General features: G+C 35.1%; 1 pseudogene; it reads right to left on the reverse strand.

The window, feature by feature from the left end:
- Positions 1 to 13,776: 13,776 nt before the first annotated feature.
- On the reverse strand, positions 13,777 to 15,318 carry LOC123811334 (annotated as a pseudogene).
- Between the last annotated feature and the right edge of the window lie 6,321 nt (positions 15,319 to 21,639).

Here is a 21,639-nt window from a genome sequence, read left to right on the forward strand (position 1 = left end):
ATATCTCTGGAGAGCTAGGTATTTTCAGCCAGGTGAATGAATGTCTACCCTGTGCCCTTATTTTCACCCTTGATATCTGCCTGCTATGCAGGACTTTTGCATGAAGGGTCCTAGGTGGGAGTAACCTTCTTGAATAGGATCTCCTAGAAAGACATCACCTTTGTCATAGAGGTGAATATTTTCAAATAGAGTGTTTTAAAATTAAAGGGATAAATGAATTTTTGGAATTTGCAAGGGCATTTAATGATACCAAGCATAAGCACCAAAATCTTGGATTATCTGCCAGGATACCTGCCACCTAGAACCTGAAGATTTTATCATGGATCAAAGTAAACAAAAAAACAAAAATGAATGTGTGCATTTGGATCAATCTTTGGAAATACAAAACATCAAAAGACCCTGAACTTGATTTGCAGACCCTTATTGATTAAAATATTTAGAATAAACAAAACTAAGTTGAAGTACACTATTTTTATTCCTATATTTTATAATGGGGGATACTTTTCTTCCTTTGGGGTTTCAAGGACCAAAGGCAAAAGTGATTATTTTAAAGTCCACATTAAACATATTCAAATGGGACATTAAATTTAGAGGGGATAAAGTAACACTGAAATGAGCAAAAAGAAAGACTAAAAAAAGAAGACTGAGTTTGTTTGTTTTTCTTCATGGGTGAAAAATAAAAGACAAAAAGGCACTGGTAGCAATGTGTGTATGTCTGTGAGGGGTGTGTGTATGTGTGAGAGAGAGGGAGAGAGAGAAACATGGTTGAGGTGGGAGAGAAAGAAAGTGATTAGGTCCTGAATTTTATTTAAAGATTTTTACTCATTTATAGAGAGAGAGAAAGGAAGGGAGAAAGAGAGGGAAAGAAACATCAGTTAGTGGTTGTCTCTCACATGTCCCCCACCAGGCACCTGGCCCGCAACCCAGGCATGTGTCCTGACCAGGAATTGAACCAATGACCCTTTGGTTTGTAGGCTGGCACTCAGTCCACTGAGCCACACCAGCCAGGGCAAGTGCTGAATTTCTGATGTAACATTTGAATGGTAGACTACTCCTCACAATCAGTTCTAGGAGATTGGATATGGGAGAAATGAGTGATTATAGTTCCATAATTTTATTCAAATATCATACAGCTCTGCAACAAGATTCATAAAACTCTTGAATACTATAATTCTGTAATGGAATAATTTGGACAGCTCTTCTAGCCCCTGACTATGAAGGTAACTTTATTGCTGTGTCCTCTAACCCTTCTTAGTGTTCTTCATCTCTCCACCATAAACTGAGTAGCACTTGGAAGGCCTACAAGATTGGTAATCATGAGGAATAAGTAGCTATTAAGCAAGAATTCTTTCAATTCTTTCTTTTAGGATCAATTCATAAGCCACACATTAAATCAGTTTCTTTTTTGACCAAAACAATCATTGCCAGCTTAACTAACTATCTTCTTCACCTAATTTTTAGTGAAATAATTTTGGTTCTACCCTAGAATCAAATTCACTCTAAAAAGACAAGAATGTGTCACAGTTGAGAATGTTTAAATAGATATGTCCTGGATTCTGAAGGTAAATTGAAAGACATATTCCAAAAATAGGGGATTAAAGCGACTATTATTGTTGAAATAAGAGTAAAATTTTTCTAAATTATGTTTTAATAGGGATAATTTTATTGTTAATTTTTTTGTTATTTGCTTTAAATAAATTTAGCCTTATTATTTTTATGACAAAAGAACTGAACTTCTCATAGAACAAAAGCACATTTGATCCAAGGCAGATTTACTCATTTTATGAAGAAACACTGGATTATTTTTTTTATTATGTCTATGCATTCCCAGCTACATTTATTCATGAAATATGTATTGATCAACTACATAGCAGATCCTTTAGTCCTACCAGCATATTGTTCTCTTGAATATTAAAATTACCTCTGAAATCTTGAGCTGGTCAAAATTCATTTCTAAAACTGACCTTTTAGCTCTTTGAACACAGAGATTAAAATATCTAAGAATGCAGTTCTTTTTGTACTTGCTGGTATGGCCTCAGAAGCTCTGTGTAATGATGGTCTCTTCTTCCAAGATGAAGTGGGGCACATGTAATTTCACCCTAAATCATACTACTCTTAGAGTGGCAATGGACATCACACAAAAAAAGTGGCAACTGGTACTTGAAATATAATTTGGGTCAATCCTTATAGATTAAGGAAATATCTTGGTACCTGTAGTTTATTCATAATATCTGTCAGAATGCCAAATTATTAAACCAATGACAAAAACAAACAAATAAATGCAAGTTGATTCAGTCCACAACTCAGAGTCTTGACCTCATTAATAGCATTGCTCATTAGTTAACTGAGCTGAAGCTCACAGATAACCCTTTCCTTGCGTGTGAAATCCAACTTTCAAAGACTATACTCAATATTTTAACAGAGGACAAAAGATAGCTGTTTGCTCTATTAGAAGTTATCAAACCTGCTACTTCTTCTAGCCTCTAATGTCAAATTTTGTTGGAGATAAAACTAAAAAAAATCCTTATTTGGAAGTCCTTTTGTCTGTGGGCATTGTATATTTCCTGTTCTAAGGGGCTTTTGCAGTATACCAGTTCCCATTTGTTAAATATCTTCCAGATTTCCTAACTGATCATTTCTCTAGAACCACCCCTCACCCATTGGGCTTCCTAGAACTGTTATAGATTTATTTTTATATTTCTTCTGTCATTTTAATGAGATTTGAGGAGGGATGAGAAGAAAGTCATTTGTTCGGTCAACCATCTTGATGCAGAGTTGAAAACCTTTTAGCAGGGCAGGCACATAGGGACAGGACTCATGCCCCAGATCCTTTGAAAAGTAATTTTGAGAGGCATTTAGCATGTTGAGAAGGCCAGCAACCTGACCTACATTCTTTCAGTATATTGATTAACAAAATTCAATTTTTCTATACTTTCATATTTTCTGTGCTTTAGTTCTTTATGAAGAAATAAAATAGCAAATAGAGCAAAGAAGCTATTAATTGCATCAACTTTTATTCTTTTTTATGGATGAGATTTTCTTTTTTAAGTACTTTATTTTTTTATTGTTTAACTTTTATTCTTAGTCCTCTCAGCATCATAGACATGGAAAACATGTAAGGTAAATGTTTTGTTTTCCATCTTGGGGTTCCCATCAATTCTATTTTCTTTTTAATCAGGAGGAATATTCTTGAAAGTGACATATTCTTCTCAGCAGGTTATATTGTTTGGTTGTGCTTGAATTAGAATTACATATGCTTGGAAGCTGAAGATGTCTGTATGTACTAGGATTTATTTTTACCTAGTAGTTCTATAGTGTACACAGCAAAAACTTATGCTTTCCTCTAACTAGGGATTTTTATTCATTTTTCTATTATTAAAATGAATGTAGTATGTCTTGTTGCCATAAAAGTTTAATAAATAAAAGTAATCAACAAAATGGACATAATTTCTGCTCTGAAAGATGAAACCATGAGATAAGATATCACTCACTTTAGTCTCAGTAGTTGGTAGTGATGACGGTGGTGATGGTGTGTGTATGCGCATGCACACCATGTGTGTATGTAGCTCCCATGAAAGGCTTCATTTAAGTCATGTCTTGGTTAACTATTTTCTCAGTAAAATCCAATGTGAAGTTGCATGACAGGATGACTTAAGGGGTGGTGTCTTGTAGGAACTTGCAAGGGCTGCTGTAATAGAAAGAAGGAGAAGGGAAGAGAAGGATGAAGGGAAATGAAAGAGGAACTATCATAATGGATTCTGGTTTGTTTGTTTGTTTTATGTGCTAAGGACCATCGACCAAACACATTTCCTTGACAACCTTTCTCAGTACCCAGTGCCCTTCTATTGCATCTACTCAGAAATCCTACTCTAGGGCTTCCTTTGAGATATCTTTCCCCATGACTGCTCTGTGATCCTCTTCTTCTTCTCTGTCCTCATTAATCTAGTCAAATGATTTTTGCTTTCTTCAAAACATACCTATAATTGCTTCCCCTCCCCATAGAATTTCCTCTGACTACTCCTTATGCTAATGTCTCCTTTTTCTGAGTTACTTCAACACTTAGAGTCTAATTTTCACAGTAAATAAATTATTTTCTGGTAAGGGCTATATGGCAAGAAGTTATAATAACATTATCTAACCTTTGTATAATGTTTTAAACTTTATATTGTGCTTTTACATTTTTAATCTCATTGAGTTTGAGGGAGGTATTATAAGCCCATTTAAATGATAAGGACATAGAAAGTGAAAAGTCAAAAGGACTGTTCAAGGTCACTCAAGTATTCACTTAAGTCCAGAGCTGTGAGAGGAAGGTTATACACTCTGGGGTTCACAGAAACTAAAATTCATGCCAGGAAGGCTTTCAAGACTATATAGTGAAAAATGTTTTGGACCTTGATCCTTATCTAAATTCTGAAATTTACCAACTGTGGGATTTTGGGCAAATCACTAGTCCACTTTGACCTTCTGTTTTCTGTCCCGAGTATTGCCAGTGTTTGTCATGAAAGGAAATGAGATGTAAGGACAAAGTTATCTGTTAAAAGTAGAGGTCTGTAAAAATACTGAGCTTGATAGGACTGTTGTGTTTTACAACTTCAGAAGTCACCATTTACATAGAATGAAATGCTCCAGGGTGTAATTACATTGTATTATTTTTCAATGATATTCCATTCCAGTTTTGAGATTTCTTGGCTCTGCAAATTATTTGTTGTTGTTATTTAAGTTTGCAAAAGGAGAAAATAAAAAGTGGAACTGGCCACAGAATAAGTTGTTTGAAGTTCACACCTAGAGAGTGGGCAAAGTCCCATTTATCTGCTTTTGTTATCTATTACCTTGTGGCTTTAAGCAACAATTTATTGTGATCTTATGGTTCTGGGGCTGACGAACTAGGTGGGGTTCTCACATGGGGGCCCTCCATATGGTTTCAGTCAGGCAACAGCTGAGGCTGGGGTAATCTGAAGGCTTCTTCACTCAGCACCAGCACTGCTGAGGTGACTGGGACAGTTTAGGACTGATTTGTCATTGCTCTCTGTAAATAACCTCTCCAAATGGAGAGCTTGGATTTTCTTACAAACTGTAATCTAGGGTAGTTAGACTTCCTACTTGGAGGCTGCCTTTCTCCAAAGTAAGAATTCCAAAAACCAGAGGGGAAAATGAAGAAGCTCTTATGATCTGGAGTTGGAGTCCTATGATAATAGTTTTGCTGCCTTCTATTAGTCAAGCAGATCATGAATGCCAGCCCAGATTCAAGGAGAGAGGAGGAGCAGGCTGTCTTCTCAAGGGAAGAATGCCATGTATGACAGGGAAGGAAAAATATTGCCCATTTCACTGGATTATTTGTTTTACTGTTAATTTTTGAAAGGTCTTTATACATTCAGTTGGAGACAAGCTAACACGATAAGCTCTGTCTCTATCCTCTAATTTATTGACTGACCAATGTCTTAAAGTTACTACACTGCCATTGTCCTACCTGTCACAGAAACTCCAGACAACACCACGTTCATCACTCTCTCTTGCCCATCTGTGTCACACACAGACACATACACCCACATTGTCAGATTCATTGTCTGCTAATCAACGTCTGTTTCATTTATATACCTCTCCACTCACTTGAAGTTTTGTGTTGAGATTGGGTTTATCATTACTGAAAATAACTGTTTAGGTTTTACCACTAAATATATATGTAGACTAAAACTCTGCCTCTTAGTCATACCTGTCTGCCTTACGCTAGCAGCCATGAAAACATGTGCATGTTTGATCACAGGAGAAATCAGGAAAAAGAGTTCAGGCTGCAGGGTCAACGTGACCACATCTAGGGATTCAGCAAGTTAATGTGTGTGTTTGTATCCCATATGATATGTATGTTTACATATATATGCATGTAGAGTGTGTATGTATATTTATATACACACATATACTATTGTGTATATATGTACATGCATGCACACACTAGGGTAGTGATATACAAAAGAATAGTAAGTAGTAACATTTTTAAACAGAAAAGTAATTTTTAGGATTCTAAGGTGATAATTCTCTCCTAAGTCAATATTAACCTCTACTGGATTTTTGATTGGTAGAAAAATTGCTACATGGGCTTTAACTCATAGGCTGCACGAGAATTATTTTAGATTTTGCCTAATTTGATTTAAGTGTATTTTTTGTGCATCTAGTTTTTATAGTGAAAGAAGTGGGATGCACTTTTATTTTAAGTACTAATGGTAATAAGCCTAAGAATTCAGGCTGCTTCTGGATTATGTGTTGGTGAAAATGCAGTGACAGCTATGGGGCTGCCAGCCATATCCTGCCAAGAAAATGTACATAAGGAAAGTATATGGAACAACTGTCAGAGAAGCCATAAGAATTCCCCATGTTGCCTTAATATGGTGTTAAAATGATTTTAATTGTGCACACACACCCACAGACCTCCAAGGGTTAACTGCACACAATGTAATGAATTCAATAATGAGTTAAAAAAAGGTCTAATTAGCAAGTAACCACTTTATTATGAAAGAAAATGGTAATGAATTTAATAGCTCAAAATCATTAACAATATTTAGTTTGCTGATACTTGTTCTCTATTATCCTCATTAATATGAACATTTAATATGTTTTAAAATGGATTTGTAATACTTTCTGTGCCATGAGGTTACACTGACAGAAAGAGTGTAATTATTCTGCTAATTGTTATCACTGTATGTTTGTGCTCGGAATAGAAGTATATTTAGGTGTTAATACCAAAAAAAAGTAATTAAGGAAGGAAAGATTTATAACCTAATTAAACAAAAACTAAAAAAAAATCTTAGTCCACCATAAGAAAAGAATTTTTAAATCAATTGCTTTGGAAATTTTTTTTCTATTGTGAATTTCTTAAAGGAGGATATAAAGTTATGTAAAAGAAAACTTGGATAAAGAGAAAAAAATAGAAGTTCAAGATTCACATTCTGCAAAGTAAAGTTAGATCTTTTCAGCATGCCCAACTGCAGTGAAATGCAAACTGTGATGATGGCTGACAACCAGCATCTCACACACCTGAACTTATCCCCAAACCCCTCTGTCTCTGCTGTCCCCTAAGAATCTTCACACATACTCTGATTCATTTCCCACTGAGTCTTATTTTTTCTGAGACTCAATATAGTTTTTCTTTTTGGAGCATCCTTTAGTCACCAGAGCCTCGAGAAGTAAAAATAAAAATAAAAATAAAAATTTCAGGCACAAATCTTCATTGATGGAAAATATCATAGCATCATAAGATAAATATTGTTTCAACATACTCTAACATTGTCAAAGGCAAAAGAGAAAGATGGAAAAAAGAAAGCAAAAAAATGAAGTTTCTTCTCAACAAAGAGTCTCAAATTATTTCTTAAGAAACCAGCCCGAGATGCCACTCCAGAGTTGTGGTCATATGATCCTCCTGTTTTGGCCTGAAAAGAGGCCAAACAGAATATTGATAGGCTGCTCCGATCGTTTTAACCTAATTTATAAACTATGCCACTGTGTTTGATTCAACCCTCCCTTACTAAACTTTTTATCCAGCTATATTTGAGGTTTTATTTTTTTTCATTTGGATATAAGTAATTTTGATCTCTTTGTCATTCATTGAGAAGGTAGTGTTGTTCATCAAAAAGGTATTGCCCTTGTCTTCTCTCAACTGCTTAATTGTTTCAGCAGGCTCCTTTTGCCTTGAATTTTATGTGGAGGAGCCAGATCTTGTCGCAGTGCCATAGTGACGCTCTGAATGGTGATGAATTTTTGCTGGAAGGCCAGGATTAGTACTTGTGTGTACTGCTTCTACTTCAGTGTCTTGGCAACTCACATCCCCATCCAGCTTATTACAGCTTTATGTTCACCTTGTTATGTTCCTTAGGGGCCACACTAGTAGCAGGATATCCAAAAATTTTCATGTTTTCACTGGATATAAAACACTAAAAAAATTAAAGGAGGTCTGTCCCGAAAGTATCCAGCCACACTGTATGAAAAATAGAGACATTTACTGAAGAAGCTACAAGATACAAGAAACACTGTACATAGGACAATGCTGCCTCACTCTCCATCAGAGTTGGCACCTGGGGACCTCACACAGTTCTCCCAGTGTCTCTTTCAGTGTTTCAAATACTCTGCAAAATCCCTTGTGGAATTGCCCCCTCGTATTTTCCTGAATCTCATCGACAGTTTAAGGTCTCTTCCCTTTCAAATGCAATTTTAATTTAGGGTAAATCCAAAAGTTGCAATGCACCAAATATGGGCTGAAGAGGGGCTGAGTCACCTGTGTGATTTGATATTTCACCAAAAACTACATGGGATGTGATGCATGAGTGGGTACATTGTCGTGATGAAGCTGCCAGTCTCCACGTGCCCATAGCTGTGGCCATTTTCATCATTTTTCAGCTCTCAACCAACAACGAACATTAAGGCAGCACTACTTATTTATTGTTTGGCCTGGAGGGCTGTACTCACAGTTGACAACACCTTCCCAATCCCAAAACACAGTTTACATGGTCCTGATCTTGCTGCAACTTTGTTGCACCTTCTTTGGGATGGAGAACCAGGCAACTTCCATTGGGACAACTGGGCCTTCATTTCAAGATCATAGCTGTAGGCCCACAATTGCCAGTCTTTGTTGATTGCAGCCTGAACACATTTAACATTCTCAGGGTTTCTTGTTGCAGGCCTTCCAAAATGTGGATCACTTTCAATAGATTTTTGACTTTCTTTGAAGTGTTCATGCTACACTTATATTTGTGGTGCACTTATTGTGTCATCTCCAAAAGCCTCTGAATCATTGGAATAGTTTCCATGGAGGAATGATCAAGCTTAATGAAAAATTTGATGCAGATTTGTTGGTCTACTTGCTCAGTCATTTTGAAAGCCACAGCCACACAGTACACATGCTCATTCAATGGCGACTATCGCCCCCACTGACTAGTACAGTGAAGTTGTCATTGTTCACACATGCACATTCTAGCCCACTTTCCTTGGCTGCCAGGTTACATCAGAATCTGTGCAAACCATTCTTGTTATATTAACAATGGCTGGACTTTTCCCAGACAGACCTAGTAGGTTGACATTTCATGTAATTAGGAATATAAGATTAGTCATAGCAGGAATAACCTTGCACAAGTCACTTTATTCCAGATGAAAGAAACAAAGACAATTGAGAGAAGGACTCAATAAAATGGTGACTCCTGACCTACGGTATTAATGTTCAAACTGCCTAAGGAGGTTCTCTCATTTCCACAGCTTTACACACTCTTTCTTTTTGTTTAGAGAGAATTTCAGTGGTGTTGACTAATTTTAACTACATTTCGGTGATTAATATCGCATTCAGTGTGAGTATTCAACCACTATATTAGTCAAAATAAACACAAAGGAAAATCGTATCTAATTATGGTAAGATGTGAGTGAAATCACCCAGATATGTGTAACAGCTTTCTGGATCAGTAGCATACATTTAGCCATTTTTTAAAAGATTTTATTTATTTATTTTTTAGAGAGGGAAGGGAGGGAGAAAGAAAGAGAAACATCAATGTGCGGTTACTAGGGGATGTGCCTGCAACCCAGGCATGTGCCCTGACTGGGAATCGAACCTGTGATGCTTTGGTTTGCAGCCAGCGCTCAGTCCACTGAGCTATGCCAGCCAGGGCTGCCATTTAATTATTAGCGCTGATATAAAGAATGGGTTGAGCATAAGCCCCAACATCTCTTCTAAGACAGTAAAGACAAACAACGAAGATGTGCTTTAAAAATACTAAGCCCCAATATGCCTTACCTGGATCAATCAGTCTTTCTGCTTTATATCCTTGCCCCTACCCTCACCAGATACACACACTGCTTTCACTACTCACCTCTCCTCCGGCACTCTGTTTTCACTGTCACACCCATGGTCCCCAATTAAGTTTGCTATCAAAGTTTTGCATGAAATAGACAGACAAAGTTAGAGATGAAAGGACATTTTTGCACTCTACTTACAAAGTATAGAAAGAGAATTTAGATTCCCAGGATTAATCCATTAATATATAGCTGTATTTTGAAAGCATTCTGTTAACTTGAATGTGCCAAACACAATATTAGAAACAGGGGAGTTCCAAGAAACATTGGCTCAATCATTCTCCTTCTGAATCCCCCTATTAATATTTTGCTATATTTTGTGCACTTCTCAGGTAAATTATTAGCTCTTGTTCTTGCTTTCAAGGAACATAGTTGTTCGACATAGACAACTTTGTCAATAAAGAAAGCAAATGTAATCTATAATTGAAGTTATCAGTTACCCTACAGGCAAGCTCTGCTCCAGTGTACTGCCAGACAGACAGCTATACAAAATATAAAAGGCCAAGCATCCTATGTCCCAGGATTAAAAATGTCCAGGTTATCTGGCTGCCTTAAGGAATAATTCCCTGTGAACAGTTTTTAGTCAACCAGGCCAAGAAATGAGTTCCAGCCAGTTTGCATCAATGTAGATAAACATAATAGACAGTATATGACTAAAGTGACAAAAAAAATCATGCAAGTGATAATGGTCTTGTCAGTCTATGGAGTTGGCAGATTAGGTTTTCCATAATGACATGAACATTACAGACATTTTTTCCCAGTACAGTATTCTACTTTTCTTTAATTCTTATACAATAATTGTGCATATTACATGCAGGGTCCAGCAGAAGTGAGGCTTGCTTGAGAGTGGTTGGTAGGGTAATAACATGGGTGTAGTAATTTATAGTTTAAATTTGAACATTTCACCTAAAATGTCATTGTGTGTGTGTGAGTGTGTGATACTGTTATGTTATAGAATTACATGCTTGTGATTTTGTAATAAAAGATTTTGTAATAAAAAGGGATGTTATTTGTGCCAGACCCCTGTATTATGCACATATAATCTAATTTTTTACATTAAAGTAGATCCTGGACATAGTTTATTAAAAAGAGCTATATTACATCATATTTTTACTGTTTATATAATATAATATCAACCCTGTATGATTGTGACCAATTTTTTATTACTGGATAGTGGATTTTTCATTTGTCTTCATCTGAGAATGAGGATTCATCTTTGTGTATTGCCTGATTTCTTCTTTAATATAAAATTCCTCAAGCAAAATATATCCAAAAATGTACCCAGTTCAAAATACTTAAAATATATTGTCAATGCCCTCCAGAAATATTGTCAGCATATACTTCCACCAACCTTATGAATGAAATTGACTGTTTCTTCATATCGTTATTGACACTGGACAAAGTTTATCATCTTTTCTCCAAAACTAGTAAATATCAAAACCTAATTTGTCATTGTGGGTGTCATCACTCTACTCTGGATTTACACTTTTGTTGGTATAAGCTTTTTTACTTAGCTTATTTTCCCCCTAGTCTTAATTTTTTTCAGTAAATAATTTTAAAACTGTAATTTTCTAAGTACCACTTTCTTGGATATCATAGGTTATTTTCTTTAATTGTAAATATTTTGTAACTTCTATTATAATAATTTTTCTACTCCATTGGCTATTTAGGGAAGTGCTTGACATTCCTACCCATTCAAACATGGGCTGCTGTTTATTCTCTTAACACTGGGATTCTAAGTTTTGTGAATTATCAGAAAAGTTATTCTTTATGGTAGTTTTAAAAAAATATCTTGATGGCTTTATACATTAAAACTGCTATTGTTCTGCTCAGTTATCAGTTGATAATACAGTTCTGTTAACATGTACAACTCTGTGGGTATATGAATTTCTCCTTGTCTCTCTTTTTGCTCTGTTCTCTTTCTTTGTCTCTCTCTGTGTTTCTCTGTATGTGTATATATAATTTATTAACAATATTTTTAGTTCTTAATTTGAATTATTTGAAATTGCCTTTTTTAACATATGGAAAGCCCCCAAATCTTCTAAAAATATGAGATAAAATAATATGTTTACTCATTTCTTTGTTCAACAGTGTTGAACATTTTATTTCTTTATTTATATAATATACACACAGTTTAAATACCAAATAGTCTTACATGGTTTTTAACAGCGGCAACAGTTAACAGCAAAAGGACCATTTACCTAACCTTTTTCCTCCTGATTCCCTCTCCCAAATCAACAATATGCAACAAACTTCATGTTCTGCTTTTTATCAGCATTTTTCTGAATTTTGTGCTTATTTACTTTCTTGATTTCTATAAAAAATTTAAAGGTACTCTATTGAATTTCTAATGTGTAAAGTGGAAATTTTGCTTCTATACCACTACCTCTCCCCCACCATGTATGCCCATCCCACTCTTGAAGTTGCCTCAGTATTCATTGTTTATGTAAATGTGATCAAACAATTAACACAGTCAAGGCATCTGGTATGCAATTATATATGTTTTCATATATAATCCCCAAAAAACAAATAACTGAATCTTATTTTTACTTGTTTCATCATCTGTGTATTTTTTATCACTGTCTACCCTTCTTTCTACCTTCAGAAGCTGACCCTATGTGGGATACATCAGTCTTGCTTGTCTTTGTGTTTTAAGTGGGTTCATAGGATGGGAAACACTGCCAAGAGATTAGGAGGAGGAAGGAGATATTGGTCAAGAAACTTATTCCTGTGGCTCCATCCTTGCTAGCCCTTGTCCAGTGCTGCATGGTCCTTTGGCCAAAGGTCACTGCTTCTCAAGGTAGCTTTTTTGCTACTTGATTTTCTCCTTTCAGGTTCTACAAGCTTCTCTTTGTCCTATGTCCTGTTGTGTGAAGCAATAGTCAATTCATTCTCCTTGCTGTGTAATATACCAATGTATGACTATGCCACTATTTACTCTACCACTGATAAATAATTCTCTCAATTTCTATTATAATCAGAGCTAGTATGAACATTTATATGGATATGTATGTATTTTGTATATATGTACCCTTATTGGGTGGTTAAAAAACTAAAGGTGGGTCTACGGCTATACCACCCTGAACACGCCCGATCTCGACTGATCTCGGAAAACTGAAGGTGGGAATCACTAGGCCATACATATGTTCAGCTTTAGTAGCTACTGCCAGAGCCTTCCAAGATAATTTTAGCAATTTATATTCCCACTAGCAATTTATGAAAGATCAAGTTGTTCTATACCCTCATAAAATTTGGTATTAGAGTTTTTAATTTTATTCATTCTGTGAATGTTTTTATTTTCATTTTCCTAATGACAAATAAAGTGATGTACCTTTTCATATATTTATTGGTTATTAAAATACCTTTTGTGAATTGCCTATCCAAACTTTTAACCATTTTTTATGTTTTGTCTGCATTTTTCTTATTTACTTATAGGAGTTCTTTATGTATTCTAAATACAAGTTTTTCATAAGAAATATATATATTACATATGTAAATACATATCTCTTACAAAATACATATGTACATAATATATGCATATATAGTGTGTATATATATATATATAATGTCTTATCACACAGTATTCTCCTGTATAGGCTAAAAATCCTCATAATATACTATTATTTTTGCTTAGCCAATAGTTCTTTTAAAAAGTTACTATGCATACATCCAGTTTTACATACAGGCATGCCTCAGAGATATTATAGGTCCAGTTCCAAACCATTGCAATAAAACAAATATCACAATAAAGAGAGTTTTCCTGTGCATATAAAAGTTATGTTTATATTGTACTGTACATTTTAAATATAACCTATTTAAAGATAGTCTATTAAGTGTACAATAGCATTAAGTCTAATAATGTACATACCTTAATCAAAAATGCTTTATTGCTAAAAAATGCTAAACATTATGGGAACCTTCAGTGAATCATAATCTTTTTGCTGGTGGAAGGTCTTACCTCAGTGTTGGTGCCTGCTGACTGATTAGGGTGTTGGCTGCTGAAAGTTGAGGTGGTTGAGTAGTTTCAAGACAACAATGAAGTTTGCTGCATCTGTTGCTTCTTCCGTTCATGAATGATTTCTTGGTAGCATGTGATGTGGTGTGATAGCATTTTACCTAGAGCAGAACTTTCAAAATTGGAGTCAGTCCTCTCAAACTCTGTCACTGCTTTATCAACAAATTTACATATTGTTACTAAATCCTTTGTTGCCTTTTCAATGATCTTCACCAGGAGTTGACTCCCTGTGAAGAATCTACTTCCTTTGCTCATCCATAAGAAGCAACTCTTCATGCATTAAAGTTTAACCATGAGGTTGTAGAAGTTTAGTCACATCTTGAGGTTTCACTTCTAATTCTAGGTCTCTTGATATTTCCACCAGATCTGTGATTACCTTTTCCACAGAAGTCTTGAGCCTCTCAAAGTCATCCATGAAGATTGGAATCAACCTCCTCCAACTTCCTGTTAATGTTGGTATTTTGACCTCTTTCAATGAATCACAAGTGTTCTTATTGGCATCTACAAAGGTGAATTCATTCCACAAGGTTTTCAATTTGCTTTGCCCCAATCCATCAGAGGACGAATTACTATCTATGTCAGCTATAGCTTTACAAAATGTATTAAACAACAAGCCTTACAAAATTCTTAAACAACAAGACTTGCAAGTCAAAATTACTTCATGATCCATGTGCTACAAAATGGATATTGTGTTGTGCTAACAGGCATAAAAACAACATTATCTCCATCAAAACTTTTGGATGATCAGATGCTTTGTCAATGAGCAGTACTATTTTGAAAAGAATCTTTTTTTCACTGAGCAATAGGTGTCAACAGTTGGATTAAAATACCCAGTAAACCTTATTGTAAACAGATATGCTGTCATTCAAGCTTTGTTGTTCAATTTATAGAGCACAGGAAGAGTAGGTTTAGCATAATTCTTGTGTTTTCAGAATGTAAATAAGTATTGGCTTCACCTTAAAGTCACCCACTGCATTACCCTTTAACAAGAGAGTCAACCTGTCCTTTGAAGATTTGAAGCCAGGCATTGACTTCTCTTTAGTTGTGGACATTCTAAATGGCATCTTCTCCTAATATGAGACCGTTTCATATTCACTGTTCTGAGTGCAACCACTTTCATTAATATTTTAGCTAGATCATTGGGATAACTTACTGTAGCTTCTACATCAGCACTCGCTGCCTCACTTTGCACTTTTGTCATGAAGATGCCTTTTTTCCTTAAACTTACTTAAGGAAAATCAACTTCTTATAAATCAACTTCTACTAGTTGATTCTTTTCTTCTGTAGCTTCTTCACTCTCTCAGGCTTCACAGAATTGAAGACAGTTACAGAATTGCTCTGGATGAGGCTTTTGCTTAAAGGAAAGTTGTGGTTGGTTTAATATTCTATCCAGATCACAAAAAAATTTTCCACATCACCAATAGGCTGTTTTTCTTTCTTATCATTCTTATGTCCTCCAGTTTACTTTTAATTTTCATCAAGTACTTTCCTTTGCATTCACAACTTGACTCTTTGATGCATTCCTATATATATATTTTTTTTCTTTATATATAATATAGCTTTTTTTCTGACAGCTTTTAAGATTTTGTTTTTAGCATTCATTTTTAGCATTTGCCCCTGAGGTGCTTAGGTTTGTTTTTCTTTATATTTTTCCTGAGAAATGTTTGCTGAAATTTTTGGCCCTGTATAGGATAATGTCTTTGGTCAATTTTCTGGGCTATTTATAAATATTTTTTGTCATACTCACTTCTCTATTTTTTGGATTCCAATTATATATAGATTTGATGTTATAGTCTTATCCCACAGATCTCAGGTGCTCTATTCCACTGATTTTTCCTTTTTTGTATAATTTCTACTAACCCATCTTTAAGTTTACCAGTCTGTCCTTTTATGTATTTATTTTTTCATACTTTGTATACTGTGGAGACCTTAAAACTGGAGCCTACTGATCTTCACTTCTGGATGATTTTCTTGTTAATGTTTTGATAATTCCCTCCCTAATGTTTCTCTTTTCTCTGTGAGATCTCTATAGTTTGGATATTTGGCCACTTGGATTTTCTTACCCCTTTTCTCCTCTCCTAGCCCTTTTTCTTTTTAAAATGCCTTCTAAGAATTTTACTTTTTTTCTAACTTTGTATTGATTTATTAAGTTACAGCTAAAATATTTTCAGTTTTCAATAGCTCTTCCTTCTTCTCATGATATTTGTTCTTATGCAGCTCCTTATTAATTAATTAATGGGTTTCCTATGCTCTCCTTCCTCAGAGGATATTAATTACCAGGGGTTTGGTTTTTTTTTTTTAAGTTTCCAATATCTATAATGTCTTTGTTTTCTCTATTTTTTTTACATTTTGTTTTGTTTATTTCTTTTGTTTTCTTTTATTCATGCTTAAAGCTTTTACCCAACACTTGTGATTGATTTTTAACTCATTTTAAGAAAGGAATTATAATAAGTTTGTAGAAAACAGTGGGTTTCACTCTAGATAAAAAAAGTGACAAAACTGTAATTTCATTCAGGGCTCACAAAATGTTATTTTATATCTAGGTCTTTACTCACAAGACACTTTTCTCACATAAAAATCTTTCAAACAGTTAAAGAGGGCTAGAGATGTCTCACTGTTCTTAATGATGAGTAAGAGCTGTATCAATCTAATTTGTGTAGTTTATCCAGTATTTTTATGTTTGGAAGAGTTCTTCCACTTTATATATGTCTGTCATATTTCTTATAATTTTTACCATTTATTGTAACTTGTATTTCTTGGATCATTAGGGTGATTGAACACCATTTCATGTTTATGTTGAACTTTTGGATGAATTTATTATTCCTGTACATAATTTTATCTTGTCACTTTAATCTTTTTCTTTGAGATTTAAGAACACTTTATGTCTTAAAGTTATTAACCTTGTGTGTATATTGATAGTTTATTTCAATTTAATTTTCACTTATAACTATGATTATAGTATATTTTGAAGTAAATAGATGTTATATTTTTGTATTTTCAGGCCTTTTAAATTATTCTTTGTAGTTTTTGACCTTGGCATGATGTTAAAAATTGCCTTATTCATATCATAAATGAAAACAGCTTATTATATAATTATCTATTAATTTTATTCTTTTATATATATTTATTTTATTCTTTTTAATATATGTATTTCCTTTTTTCTTTGTTGGGAGTTATTCATCTAATATTATTTTTCTTCCCCAACATTAGCAATTATGTCTACCTAATTAATTAAATAACCATCTTTTCCTCCCAGTGATTTGAAAAGCTACCTTTACTCTATCCTAATTGATATGGAATTTATTTCATTGTCCCCTGTCTCCATTCAAAGTCTAGTATCACAGTTTTAATTGTTGTACAATTTCAATTATAACACATTGTATATTCTTCCTCTATTCCCACATAGTTTTACTTCTTACCTATTTTTCTGCCAGATGAACTTTTCAAAAATTATTATCTTAGGTTTGATTTGAAATGTACTATATTCAACATCAAATTAGAGAATTGATGTCTTAATAGGACCCATAATATAACATAGTTCTTTTAAGCTTCCTATGTTATCATGCTCAAATTATATTAAATAGTGCATTGAAGACAGAAGATAGTTTGGATTACAGAATGTCTGATTTATTAACCTCATACAGTAAGCTAATATTATGGGAATAAAGGATGCCAAATGTTAAACCTGACTTAAAAGACTAATTTTTTACAAATCTTATATGTTAGGCACATGTATATACCTTACAAGCCCTTAAATGGGTATGCTCCTCTTCAGATGGCAACATAATTTATAGCCTCCACTTGCTTATTCCCCTTCTCATCACCATAACAACCTATGACTCGTAATGAGGAGTAGAAACATTACCAGGAGAGATGGGAGCCAGTAATATGTGCCCCTTATTTGCAGTTGCTTTCCCTCGGGGAATGATCTTTTGATTTCGGCTCACCCTTAAGGAATCTTGGAGCTCTCTAATATGCAGATCCCTCTCGTCAGAACCGGAAGATTTCACTTGGATCCTAAGCAGAGTCAAAGATGTGTATCATAAATACAGACCCCTAGGTAAAATAATTCCCCTAATTGTCAATAAATAAATAGGTTTCCTTTTCTTTTTAAAGTAGACTCTATTTTTAGAGCAGTTTTAGGTTCACAACAAAATTGTAAGGGAGGTGCAGAGATTTCCCACACACCCCTGCCCCCACACATGCCGTGTCTCTCCCGTGATCAACATCTCACACTCAGGGCTGCATTTGCTGCAACTGATCCCCCCAAGTTCACAATTTACCTTGGGCTTCACTCCTCATGTTGTGCATCCTGAGGATTTTGCCAAGTGGAGGGAGACCTGAATCCACCATTATGTCACACAGAGTAGTTTCACTATCCTAAATATCCCTTGTACTTTTTATGGACAAACCTTTCCTGATAAATATCGAGCCAATTTTAAGTTCCAACTCTGATATACTTTGATCACATAACAAGAAAGTCAAATGTTTTAAACTATAAAAGGGAATATAAGTTATCAATCAGAAGTCTATTAACTATATAACAAGTATGTATTTGTTCAGAGAGCAAAAGATGCTATGCAAAGAGCAAAGGGAGAGAGATTCTGGCAAATATTAAAGAGATGTGTGTTCTAAGAATCAAGCTTGGAGCGGAGTTCCATTGGGGCTCCCCTTAATTCCTTCTGTGAATCCATCTTTTTAAGCCTCTACACATACTCTCCAGCATAACTCCAGGTACACCAATTATAGAATCCTACTCAAGATTTCTTAAAATGAATATAAAACTGATCAAACCTCTTCTGCTGTGTACTGACAAGCATAACCCACAGCTGTATGTCTCAGGCTATACAAACACAGCCTAGGATTCTGGCTTGCAAAAGTCATTTTATTTCTGAGCTTTTATTTAAATTCCCTTTTCACCAAATTCTTTTTAAAGAAAGTATTTAGATGGAGTTTTTGTTGTTGTTGTTTTTTGCTTTCTTTATTTTTCAGCAGAGCTGTTGCATAACACAATTGGTTTTGCATGCTTTATAGGAAAGCAGGCCACCTTCCTTCACAAAGGGTGAGGGCACTGATGTGCTTTACAATCACTTGATTCTATTGTTCTAAGCAGTCCTTTCAGTGTTTTTGGCAGGCTCAGGCTTCTGTGCTACCATGGCCTTATTTTATTATTGTTTGGAGGGGAGTGCAGTGTGATTATCCATTCTTCCTTCAGGCAGAGCAAGCCATCTGGAATGTTTATTAAGCCTGCCGGCTGATCAGGAGGCTAGAACTCTGGTGATACACATGAACGTGGGCTGTTCTACATCATCACAGCTTTGTTCCTCTGATGACGGAGCATGTGGAGAGGGCCCCGCTAATGGATTTAGAGCACTTCACAGTAGAGGTGCCATGGGCTGAATGGGGGAAGAGATATTTTTGGCTTCTGGGTAATTGACTGAAAGATGGTAGAAAAATGTTTAATGTAAAGCAAGAAGGCTTCAAAACTTTTAAATGTTTAATTTGGGGTGGTAGAAGGGCAGGTGATCAGCAAGAGGTTTGAGAAGCTGCCTTTGAAGCCCAGATCTTTGCGATGAGTTCATGCCCTCCTAAGCCTGTCTGTCGCTCTGCATAAAAAGATCAGTCGAGCTTGTCCAGAAATAAAATGCTACTATTCTAATTTTAAAATGTAGGCATTTCCCAGCCTACACTAAGCAGTACTTATAATTCTTTCCTTTTATTAGTGTCACGGCGAAGAAAGAGGAACATTCTTCCTTTGCTATAAATTTTGGTCTGTAATTGTTGAACATATTTTTGCAGGAAGGCAAACTTTGTCTCTTCATGCTTTCGCTGTTTGTAAAATGAGTGTTTGTGGAGCTAGGAAGAATAATTTATAATGAGGGTTTGGGTTTCTTTTCAATTTAATTTGGATTTTATACTGAGTCAACTTTTCAGTCAATTATAGAACTATGATTAGTTACCAGTCACTTAAATAAGCACCTTTTAAAAATAGACCTATAAAAATGATACAGAGACTAATCACTGATGTGAGCAAATCTTATGCAGGGCCACCCCAACTGTAATAAGAGGAGAGAAAAGATGGTTGAGCAAATAAAACCTGTGTTTGGCTAAATCACAAGATATGTTAGTTACCCAACGGACTGAGTAAATCTGCCCTGAGCCAGTTTATGTCAGTGCACGAGACATGCTATCCATAGAGCCCTTTAGTAAATCCTTGATGACAGAAACGAGTAATTTACCTTGATATGAAGATGAATGCATCAAGCTGAGAACCTGTGTGTAAAACATCTTGTCTGATTTTATAGTTTGTGTCTATGAAATAGATATAGATAAATATATATATTTAAAGTTGTACATATGTACAGAGATGTGGTTATATATTGCATATGTGTGTGTATGTATATATGTCTATATATATATATACATACACTTAGATGAAAAAATATATATATGCACATTTATATCCCTATATTTTTCTTCACAGTCAGTTTAGGGACATTTAATCCACTTCACCAGAAGTCAGAGCCATACTGATGTTATAAGTGGAGCTAATCCTACAAACACATATATCTCTGTATTAGATGTCTATTATCACAAAAATGATGCATAAAAATTACCACTCCCCAAATGATGTGGATTAAAACAGCAAACGTTTATTATAGTTCATGAGGCTGTGGGTCCACTGGGAAGCTCTGGTCTTAGTAGGACTCATTCATGCATCTGAGTTTAGCTGCAGGTCAGTTAGGTGAATTTGCAATCTTAGCTGATTCTATTGCATGTCTAGGTTCTTGGGTGAGAAAACTTGGCTGACTTTTCTCTGCTCCTCATGGTCTCTCTTCCTCCAGTAAGCTAGGCTGGGCTGGTTCTTACAAGTAAAAAAGAAAGATAGCACAGCTTCCTGAGGCCTAGGTTTGGAATGGGTGCCGTCACTCCTGCCATATTCTACTGGTCAAGTTAAAATCCCAAGTTAGCCCTGTTTCAAGGGTTGGAGAAATAGTCACTACTTCATGATGGGGAGAGCTGCAAAATTATATTACAAAGAGTTTGGAGATAAGAGAGAGAGAGAGCACATGCCTCACTGAGGCTCAGTTTTGTGGAAAGTCAAGATGAGAATGCTTGCCTTCTTTCTACTCTGTCATAGTATCTACACACTTTGTTTTGTCCCTTTTAAAATTAAACAATGACTTATAAATGTTTGTCCCTGAATCCCGATAAGCCATCTGCAAGTTGTACATATACATGTTCTCAAAACAAGATCCAGTGTATATAATGACTAGTGGCCATAATCTTGGTCTTATGTGTACAAGGTAGAAACTGAAAATTCACTAGTTGAAATTATTTTGTATGCTGTGCTCAGAGAGTAGAGGAAATGTCTTAAGTTCAGTTCTTTTCTTAAGACTTTCTTAAACTAATTAAGCTTCTACTTAAAACTCTGAGGAATAACATCTTGGTTTTACTTATAACCTCTCTCTGCCTCAGTGTCCTCATCTATAAACATTAGTGTATCTGACTTTTGTGATTTGGAGGACATAAACCTTCTTACCCTAAAATTCCATTATTTTCCTATAAAAATGGACACACTTTTCTAGATTTTCTCTAACTGTGCCCACCAATCCTCCTTCTCTAGGCAGTGTGTGGAAAAGCATTGGTTATGAATATTAGGTAAAAACAAAGAAATAAATTTGTTTTAATTTACTGAAATTTGGTTTAATTTTGTGTCTTTATGTTTGAATTGAGAGAAGCTGACCAGTTATCCGATTAACACATGAACCTGTCTATCTGTTTCATAAATTCAGCCAACT

The sequence above is a fragment of the Phyllostomus hastatus genome, unplaced genomic scaffold, assembly GCF_019186645.2.
Source record: "Phyllostomus hastatus isolate PE091 unplaced genomic scaffold, TTU_PhHast_1.1 phas_scaffold_78, whole genome shotgun sequence".
Taxonomy (NCBI): domain Eukaryota; kingdom Metazoa; phylum Chordata; class Mammalia; order Chiroptera; family Phyllostomidae; genus Phyllostomus; species Phyllostomus hastatus.